The sequence below is a fragment of the Cyprinus carpio genome, chromosome A18, assembly GCF_018340385.1.
Source record: "Cyprinus carpio isolate SPL01 chromosome A18, ASM1834038v1, whole genome shotgun sequence".
NCBI classification, from domain to species: Eukaryota; Metazoa; Chordata; class Actinopteri; order Cypriniformes; family Cyprinidae; genus Cyprinus; species Cyprinus carpio.
Genome location: NC_056589.1, coordinates 15,197,776 through 15,209,148, shown reverse-complemented (window position 1 = coordinate 15,209,148; position 11,373 = coordinate 15,197,776).

Here is an 11,373-nt window from a genome sequence, read left to right as displayed (position 1 = left end):
CAGCTACACGGCATGAGATAAACATAATGATGTCCTTATTGTGATCAAATGGAAACCAGTCATGAAATCATTTCTGTTGTGATTTGGTAAAACAAAGAAAGCCACTTTTTTTTTTTTTTTTTTTGATTCGGTGGTGGGTTTTTTGTTCAGCCCACATGAATTATTTGCTCATTACTTTGTCGAGATCTCTTTATTCTCAATGAGAAATATGCCTAAATTGCTCCTCAAGATTCCTGCTGTGTGGGTTCTGGTGCGAATTGAGCCAGCCAAGCCAGATGCTTTGCAGAGTATTACTGCGTCTCCTGAGACTGCGAGTATACAGCGGAGCTTTTAATCAAAAACCTGCATGTTAGTGAGAGCCGAGGAAACAGATCTTCCTCTTCATCAACATGTCCCCTTGATTTTCATTAGACACTATCTAGATATACATTTATTGGAGTCTACGACATAAAAACTCTCAAAGCCAGCTGTTATAATGAGGCAAAAGAGAGGGGGAAAAAAGTGTTGGATAAAAATCTAATAGCATAATGAAAATCTGGGATTTTTTTATGATTAATTTAAACCCAACAAACTAATGTCATCTTTTTTTATTTATTTTACTATTTTACTATTTCTTGAGCATTAATCAAATATAAAGTTTGCGTATTAAATTTGTATTTATGTGTGAAAATGCTTTGTGATGCAGAAAAGAAGCAATTTAACTAATGATCTAAAACCATTATTTTTGTATTTATTTGTAAAAATTGCATTATATCAGAAAACAATTTAGCTAAAGGTCTTAAAAGTTTGCACCATGCTGTATACAGAGCATTACATCTAACAAAGAAGCAAAAGGCCAATTATATTTTTCTAACAAAATGGAAAATATAGTTATGCATTGAGAAGCTGAAATGGTTATCAACCAATAAAATCCCCAGTTGTTCCAGATGAATGTATGGCTAATTGTAACTCCTGTCTTACTGCTCTCTCTCTCATGGTGTCAAACACGATCAATAACACCTCCCTCTTCCTTCCAAGTGAAATCACACCAACAAGATAAAAAGCAGAATTAAATAACCATTTAAATCAGATATCATTGGTCATACCAATGCAGAAATTAACCGTGCTGCTTCAGAAAGTTCAGGAATGAACATTTTCTCCACTTTGATATATTTTCTAGCTGTAGCTATGCTGACATATCACATTTGTGGTATGGAACTTTTATGATTTTTGGATCATAGTAAGTGCCAATATAAATTCAATAGTTTCATCAAGTCATCCAAACCGACAGGAGCCTAACTTATGAAAACCATCACCATTAGTCTGATATTTCTCATGAGGATAAGCCTGTGAAAGTCCATTTACTACCTTCTGTCTGTACTTGGCCCCACCATCCTGTCAGTTCTGGCATGCAGGCTTAATCCTCATTTACCATGTAAGCAGATTCAGGCATTACAACAGACTAGCTGTGGATGTACAGCCTGTGAGACCTGCTAAATATAACTGCTAGAGAGAGTTTTACAGGGTTTTCTGTCTATGTTTGGGTGTCCTAGAGCAGGAGGAGCTCAGAAAGAGGTTAGCAGTGTGTGTTATCCAGATAGCAGGAGGCTGAGCTGAGAGTTAAGAGGCATAAAAGCTTGTGAAATGAATAAGTAGAGATGATCCGAACGAGAGTGACAGGGAAATGACAAATCTGATAAGACTTCCTGTTTGGGTGTCATTAGCACAGCCATGAGCTATTTGTTTGTCATTAGCATCTATCAGACAAAGAGCTGTACCCGTGCTATATTCATTTAAAACTGCAGCCTGTTCTTGTAGAGGAGACTGGCAGCAATTGTAACACCCTAAATTTCTTCAATCACAAACATGTTAGACTGCTGACACATTAAACATATGCTTAGTAAATGTGTGAGCGCTTAACTTTGTGACAAATTGTAAACAAAAAGCTGATTTTTAAATAAATATTTTAATTTAATTTGATGACAGTGAAAACATGATGGCATGTCACTCTGAGCAAATAGGCAGTAAGAGTGTATAGGAATATTCATAGACAGTAAGAGTGAATAGGTGTTTTTAGGTATAGAAAAATGCATCAGCTCATCCATCTGGACTTCAGATGAATCATGACACATATGACATATTGATTTTTTTATTTTTTTATCTGAACAGATGTAATGATTTCTAGTATGTGAATTGGTGAATGTGTATTATGTGAAATGTTGTCGTATGCGTTTGACATTGACATCATATACTGTACAGTAAATCTGACCATTCTTTCCTTTCATCCAGTTTTACCACTTTAAAAAAAATCCATTACCAGTGTGTGCAACAAAGAACTGTTCTCCTTCGTGCTATTACAGGTCATTTTCTTTTCACCTTGCAGAAAGGAGATTCATTGAGAAACAAAATAAGAAAATGGAAAAGACCTTGAAGTAAAATGCATCAGGGTTGGTGTTCAGGTTATAGGCTAAGACAATGAAAAAGGGAGGCTGCGACGGAGAATTGGAAAGCAAAGGGAGACATTGCTTCAATGATGTGTTGTTTTTTTGTCTCAGTAATGTAGATGAAGAGTCTATATAGAGCACCTCTGCCTGTGTCTTCTGCCTGTGGAGGAGGGATCACTGTGTAATGGCTTGTTAGATAGCAGTGCAATGTCAAGCCTGTGGATATAGACACAGATGACAGCATAGCCCCATTTCTGCAAAGGACAGAGATGTGTCTTCAGTAATGCTTTAGGTCATCTAATATTATTCTCATCTATTCTTTCTCACCAAATCTTCAAGAGAAAAACAACATTTGAGGTATAGCTCTTGATTCTGTTTCTTAAATATTAGTTTTTCGCTGGAAAATGGAATAACAGACTACCGAAAAGTAAAAAATCTCACTATAATTTAATCTGTAATTTCACTACAGTATTTTCTTCAGTATAATTTTATCTGCATTGTAGGATTTTCTATGGATTATTGAGGACCCATATAAAAGAATATTGCAGATGGTATAGAGCAAATGTTGAGCCATGACTCTTCAGTTTGGTCCTTTCACACTGAATATATCTACCATAATTATATAAATTATCTAAAAAATATATACACATCAATAATTACTAAAATGGGATATATACTTTATAATATAAGATATAAAAAATGTAATCTTTAACCTAATTCAAATACCATAGTAGACTAAAATAATATAAAATTTTTGTTTTTTTTTTTTTTAATGTTTAATGTTATTATTATTTTTTTTTTTTTTTCATTTATTAGTGGCTTGACCACATTTTGTTTCTAAGGAATGCTGCTGCCAACAAGTCAGTGCAGTATATAAATACTATTATTCAAATGTTTGTAGTTTTTTTTTTTTTTCGGTCTATTAAAAACTGCCTAAGATCAGTTATCAATCTTTTAATACATGCAGTAGACCGACAGACAGACAGATAGATAGACAGATTTAATTATACTCTTGCAAGTATTCCATTATTCCTCACGCCTGCTTATATTCTCTAATGTACAGTTTGCCTTAACCTCTAGAAAGCTGTGGCTTAACCTAATGAAACCCCAACCTAATGTTGGTTAATATACAGAGAACCTATGAGATTAAATCAGATTTAAACTGACCGTGTCGTCGGGTGACACGGAATGAGAATCTTCAACCGCACTTTGTGCAACCACAGAGCCTGATCCATTTATGCCCTCCTTACTAGTTCATAAAACAGCCACCCTAAGCCCTGAAATGCTGTCTGGGGCTGCATACGGCATGACAAATAGCTTACCCTGCTTTTAACTCAGTTCAATAAGGCCTAAATTGCCACTTACATGATTTTGCTGAGAGTATGGCAGATGCGGTTGAGACAGACTGTGCAGCCTTGTGTCGAAGCAATTTGGGTCTCACATTTCAAGTAGGTAAACGCAGTGATGGAGCTAATTTTATAGACAGCTGTGAATAAAATAGAGTTTTCAACAGATGCCTTTATTAAATCGAGGGTGCTCGCTGTCTCTCTCACTGTCAGTAGATGCCAGCGGTTAGAAAGAGATAACTGAAAAGATCCTCGGCTGTCTCCATTTCTCACGTTTTAAAGTCAGGAGACAAAACAAGTGTGCAGCCATGAGCTGCATTTAACTACTAGCAGAAAGATCTTCATGGAGGATTAGGTTTCAAGATAGTGTCCATCATCATAAAAGTTCAGATGCTCAATTACAGATTTTCAAGTCAGATTTTTTTTTGCTAATATTTGTAATATTTTTTTTTAGCAAGGATGCTTTAAATTGATCAAAAGTAAGACTTTTACACTGATACAAAAAATATTGCATGTTCTTTTGGCTTCAAATAATCCTGAAAAAAACATTTCACTTTCACAAAAATATCAAGCAGCACACTTTTCAACATTGATAATATGCAGAATCAGCGTATGTATATTGATTCTGATCACCCATGTGGGGTTTATTTTAGGATGCTGACTAATGGACTGTATACATGATCAACACTGACCATTGCTATGATTTCCTGTTCACTAGAAGCTTTTTTAAGTTAATAAAATAATTTTGACTGAACATTCACTAAGCTATTTAATTATTTGGTAAGTAGCCTTTTATAAAAAATAATGAACTTTTAAGAATAATACAGTCAGTCATTATTGCAAAATACAAATTTGCAAGTATAGTGCAACATTTCGAGCTTTTAAAAATTGCCTGTAAATAAAAGCGATTTTCATAATGCTGCTGTAAGCAATTCAAAAACTCCAATATGAAAGAAAAAGATGTAAACAAACCAAAAGATGTCTTTAAGCAACCTGGGGCACCTTGAACAGTCAATATTCTGATTCATTTTTGCTGTCCACATGGCTGCTTGATTTTTGTGAGCTGTAGGGCAGGTCTATGTGAAACGCACCTACGGGCTGCTGTTATAGCTCCATCTGTGACCAAAACTCATTTCTCTGTTTGTCTTCGCTCTGTGTATATTTTACAGCCAGTGATTTGTGATTGCGGTTCGGTCGGGTGTTTGCATATGTTATTGATTTTCTCCTAAGCGCTCAGGGTGCTGAAAAGAATAAATAATATGTGCTAAATTATTGCCTCCATGGTAAGTTCTGCTTTGTTTGCGGAGGCTCCCTGGTGTGCTCTTTTAATCACACTGTGTTAATTGTAGCCTGAATTCACCAAAACCAGCAAGACTGCTGTAGGCTTACTGGATCTTTGAGGCATGCACAGTGTGTAGACCTGTTTCAGTTGCTTGTGAAAAAGTAAACATGAATTCACATTCTGGGAAAATCTGTCAGACCCTCACCGCCTCCCCTCACACACCCATGAATCCGTGTCAATGCAGATAAAATATAAGACGCTGCCTCCCTGCATCCACAGCTGAGCTACTGCATCTCCACAATGTTCTCTCGAATCTAACAAGACTCTGCAGAAAAATGTCAGCTGATCTTTCATACTTCCATGTGTATTTCTGTCTTGCACTGTAGGATGAGATTAACTATTGCCATCCAACTTTGCTATAGGTGTGTTAGTGAAAGTAAATATTATATTACATTAAATATTAAAATTATATTGTAATTTAATGTTTTACGATTCGTATAGAGAGAGAATCTTTCTATACACAGTGGGGTCAAAGAGTAGTGGTTTTAGTTTAGTGGTTTTAGGAAACTAAACACATCTTGATAATATAATTTGTAATGATTTTTTTATTATTATAAAATATATGCAATAAATTACACATAAAATAAGATTTGACAACAGATATTTGAAAAAAAAAATGCTCGCATTAACACAAAACTACTAAGAAATTCTTAAATAATAATTAAAAATAAAAAATAATTATTATTATTACAACTTTTTTCATTTTTAATTAAATTTTATTTGTATAGTGCTTTTTACGATACAAATCATTGCAAAGCAACTTTAAAGAAAATTAAGATTCTACAATATTTACTAGTAGCTTATCAGTTGTGACTGTCAGTTTATGTACATATGGCAGAAATGTAAGGAAAAACCAATTAAAGATGTAATCAAACAGATGATAAACACTATTAACAGCAATTACTATATGATGCAAAATTTGCTTATACTTATAGCAAAGTTTGGTAGTTCTGTATGTTGTTTCAGGGTTGGCATCATCTCTTCTCAGGTGTTCTGGATCCAGACTGAAGCTTGTTTCATTCCTAATTACCACAGGATATCAATAATTAGCATAGCTGCTGTTCCAACCAAGTAAAATAATTTGTTTGACCCAAGCTAAAGAATAATAATGTGCATTTGATCAGATATAACTGCAGTCCAAGATTATGAGATGCATTATTTGAATGCCTGGTCAAAGAGATATGTTTTTAATCTAGATTTAAACAGAGAGAGTTTGTCTGAACCCCGAACATTATCAGGAACATTATTCCAGAGTTTGGGAGCCAAATGCGAAAAAGCTCTATGGAAAAGTGTGATGGATTGTAGTGTGGTAGAAGACTAGTTAGGCACGCAGGAGCTAAACCATTAAGGGCCTTGTAGGTAAGTAAAATATTTTGTAACAGATACAGAACTTAATAGGTAGCCAGTCCAGATACTGTAAAATTGGGGTAATATGATCATATTTTCTTGACCTGGTAAGGACTCTAGCCGCTGCATTTTGGACTATCTGTAGCTTGTTTATTGAAGATGCAGGACAACCACCTAGCAGTGCATTACAATAGTCCAGTCTAGAGGTCATGAATGCAAGAACTAGCTTTTCTGCATCAGAAACAGGTGTTTCGTAGCTTGGCAATGTTTCTAAGATGGAAGAATGCTGTTTTTGTAACATGGGAAATATGATTTTCAAAAGAAAAGTTGCTATCTAATATAACACCCAGATTTTTGACTGTACAGAAAGTAACAGTACATCCACTAGCTGCAAATTGTAATCTACAAGATTCTGTGTACTGTTTTTTGGTCCAATAAGTAATCTTATCTGAATTAAATAGGAGAAAATTATTGGTCATCCAACCTTTTACATTTTTAACGCACTCTGATAGTTTAGAAGTTTCATCTGGTCTTGTTGAGATATACAGGTGAGGATCATCAGCATAACAGTGGAAACTAATCGCGTATTTTCTAATAATATTACCAAGGGGTAACATGTATATTGAAAATAGCAGAGGACCTAGGACAGATCCTTGTGGCACTCCATACTTTGCTGGTGATAAATGAGATGACTTCCCATTTAAATAAACAAAGTGGTAGCGATCGGACAGGTAGGATCTATCTTAAAGCCTGCCCTTGAATACCTGTATAGTTTTGTAATCGATCTATGAGAATGTCATGATCTATGGTGTAGAACGCAGCACTAAGATCAAGTAAAACTAGCAATGAGATGCAGCCTAGGTCTGATGCAAGAAGCAAGTCATTTGTAATTTCAACAAGTGCAGTTTCTGTGCTATGGTGGGGCCTGAAACCTGACTGAAATTCTTCAGAGAGATCCTTTTTTTTCTGAACTTCTGAACTTTTTCTAAAATTTTAGACATAAATGGAAGATTTGAAATGGGTCTGTAATTTGCTCGTTCACTAGGATCTATTTGTGGTTTCTTAATAAGTGGCTTAATAACCGCCAGCTTGAATGGTTTTGGGACATGACCTAAAGATAACGATGAGTTAATAATATTGAAAAGTGGTTCTTCTGCTTCAGGTAACAACTCTTTCAGTAATTTAGTGGGCACAGGATTTAACAGGCATATTTATAGAGTTAGGTTTATAAAAATGTATTTTTATAGGTTTACATGCATATTTATAAATATGCATATTTATAGGTTTAGATGCAAAGTTTATTTAGCTCTTCCTGTCCTATAGTTGTGAAGCACTGCAGTTCATCTTTGGGTGCGATGAATGAAGCTGAAGTATTAGACCCTGTAGAATCTACATTTGTTATTGTATTCCTGATGTTATCCATTTTATCGGTGAAGACATTCATAAAGTCATTACTATTAGCCTCCAGTCTGACAGAAAAGAGAGCGAGATTGTAGCAATGGCAAGCAACAGGTCGTTTACTGGCTAAGATAACTAATTTAACAACTTAAACTCAGGAACAAGTGAACTGAATTATTCTCTCTTCTTATGCTCTCCCATTTAGCTAAGCCCGTCTGTAGTTGGTGATATCAGCATGTCCAGCAGCCAGGGTCTCTCTCCGGCAGCTGCCACAGTAGCAGCATCTCTAGCAGCCAGGGAATGCCGCTGGCCAATTACATAATTCGATGACTACTTTTTGTTTTAAAAACTACATTTCAACAAAATAAAATTATATACCACAGGATAGGAGAGTCATTTGTAAGCATTTATCATAAACTTTGTTAATAAAGCTCTGATAACACAGGTAAAATTAGTTTTAGGTTTGATATTCGCTGCCTATTCGCCTAGGCTGCTTTAGGGACCGTCTGCAAATTTACCTCACAGAAGCTCTTGGTGAATTAACTATCCAAACCTTGACCTTCTGGTCTAAACTTGCTTCATTCATATTTTTGTACTTCTTTTAGGTGGTGTAGAAATTATGCCCTTTTTTTGGTTGGAAAAATCTTTGCTATCCCACAGGCTAATCTTAGCATTTTCACGCAGTCAAACAGCATAATGAAAATCTGAAGTGAAATGTGAATAATGAAAAGTGAGTCAGTAGATGAGAGTAGATCTGTAAAATAAACAGGGGAGAAAACGCATGTCATGCATAATCATAGAAAGAGAAAGAATGATCGCCTTTAGCAGAGTAATACAACCTAGTTAGCATGACTGAAACGCTTAATCTGACTCGGTAACATCTCTCAGGAGAGAAAATCTTCAGAACATGAAGTGCCCTGACAAATGGGTGTCTCTTGTAAAGATCAGAACCATACTTTCCTAGGATGGAGAGTATAATGCACAAAGCAGCGACTCACACAATGTAGCAGTGCTCATTTCAAACGTATACAATTAAGCAAGTGCCCAATGGCACAAAACTGAAACCTTCTCAGCTGTCAGAACTCCTCTCAACAGACTGCAACAGAAGTGAAACATCACAGAGGAAAAAAGGAAAAGAACAAAGTGATAGGGACGGTCTTATTTCCTAGGGTTCTTCAGGGTGCAGATGCAGGCAGTCTCATTTAGTGTTAAACATGAGATGAGACGAGACACACCTCCTCCTCTCTCACTCCCTTTCACTCCCTCTTTATCTCTCTCACACATGTAAACTTGGTGGTGTCTTGATTATATGGGCTTTGCACGAGCTGTAGCGAGCTGCCACTCATCCACTATGGAATGACAAAACCCTCGGCGGTAATTTCAGCGAAAGCTTGGCAGCGCAGAAGATGACTGTGGCTGAATGTGACTGGTAGGTGGTAGGACAGGCAGCTTGAAAAATGCACTAAAATGAGAGCGCGAGAAGGAATGAGAGGGCTTGGAAAGAAACTAAATTTCCACAGGTGCGATGTTGGAGTTGGATCAAATTTGGAGCCTTTGGGTGCATATTAAGCCAAAATTAGTGTTGTGAATTAGCCAAATGGATGATTTGTTTCTTGGGTTTTGTGGACATTCTTTTGGAAATCAGTATGTAGAGCTTGTATTCCATCACACAAGACAAATTAAAAAAAAACATACATACATACATAACCGCCCTGGTTCAGACACAAGAGACCCAGTGAAATGCTTCTCATTTCCAGCATATTATTAAGGCCATAATCAACTGGGTATCACTGTCCTCCTCTCGTCCCCATGTGGTTGTAATTACACTGACATGCAGACAGTGGCAGCCAAAGTGATTTTCGCTCCCTGCAGAATGAACACCACCTCTTTAACCATCTACTCAGGTCGCTCAGGGAGTCACATGCAATTTTCATCCTCATTCAATTCAATTGCAGGAGCATGCTAATGGGATTTCTCATTGTTTGCTTGACTGCTTCAGTTGTAGTTCTTATTTGCAGGATGTAACCTTGTAACCACAGTGAGTAATATATAAATGCATATGGTCATGTGACGTTACATGAAGTGGTCACAAATTCAGTATTGTTTTGTTCTTCAGTGGTCTTAAAATCTAGGTATAATTTCTTTAACTGAAAAGTACTCTGATTCTATCTACTGATTCGACAGTACTGCAGAGGGTTCACCAACTATTTCTGTGGGGGGAAAAAATAGAATAGGTTTAAATATATATATATATATATATATATATATATATATATATATATATATATATATATATATATATATATATATATATATACACACACACACACACACACACACACACACACAATATGCAACACAGTGTAACTGCTCCATCATTCTAGCCACCAGAGGGTCCTTGGTCTGCCCTGAATAATGCTGAAGACTCCTGCTCTAATAGACAACGCCCACCTTGAATATACTTGACAATATTCAGCTGTGTAACATTATAGAGTGTCAAGTTAGTACACAGGAGACAACTTTCATTCCATTTGTGGAAAACTAGAGCATGTTCTGTAGGAGAGAGGTGAGAGTAGGTGTTCATAGGTAGGTGGAATAACCACCCTTATCTATTTTTCTGCACTGAATTAGTTTTTACGTGCGAATCCAGGCTATTTAAGTACGAAGTTCTTTATATGTAAGAGACGCAGCAAACACAACTCAGGAAGGATATATATTTGTTCCCTAACTGTGTGAAGGTATTTTTTAAACTATCATTTGCCACCAGTTACTTCGCAATTGCCCCCATAACAAAAAAAAACAAAACAAAAAAAGTATCTGGGGAGGCACATCATTTCTTTGGGTACTTCTAAGATCAGACACAGGTGATGGCCGATGCATCCGGTATTCAGGCAGTGTAGTGCCCAGGGCAGAACACAAGGAGAGAGGCATTGTAAACAGAGCTGCTGTAAACAACTTCAGCCTGGGCTGAAAATGAACCCATGCTCCCCTTTTCCTGCGATTAACTGAATTCTTGCTGCCACTAAAGTGATTTGAAGAGCTGAGTGACAGCTATTGCTGATGAAAAAGGCATGTGCTAAAAATGTCTGGACTCTTTCTGTAAGTTACGCTGACTGTGACGATATTGCTCTTTGATGTGCGCTTCTTAGTGAAGAAATGCAGCAGTTGACTGTGAAAGCTGTTACTTTAAATAGCTCCTTAAAAGCTGCTAAACACTATTATCCTTCCAAAAATACAAAACTGCAAGGATGTATAGGAGGGCAGAAAAAAATAAAAATACACTTGAGAGGTCTTATTCGTTTCAACTGTTTCTCCTGACCAGCGCTGAAGATCAAATGAAGACTTTCTCAGATGTTTCTCCTGGGAAAAGATCAGGGCTATTATCATTAACTAAAACTTAAACTAAAACCATTAAAAAAATACCAAAAAGACATGACATAACAAAATTGCTAGACCTTTAACTAAAATTAAAACACAAAATCTAAACATAAAATCTAATTCAAAAAGTATAGCTGTA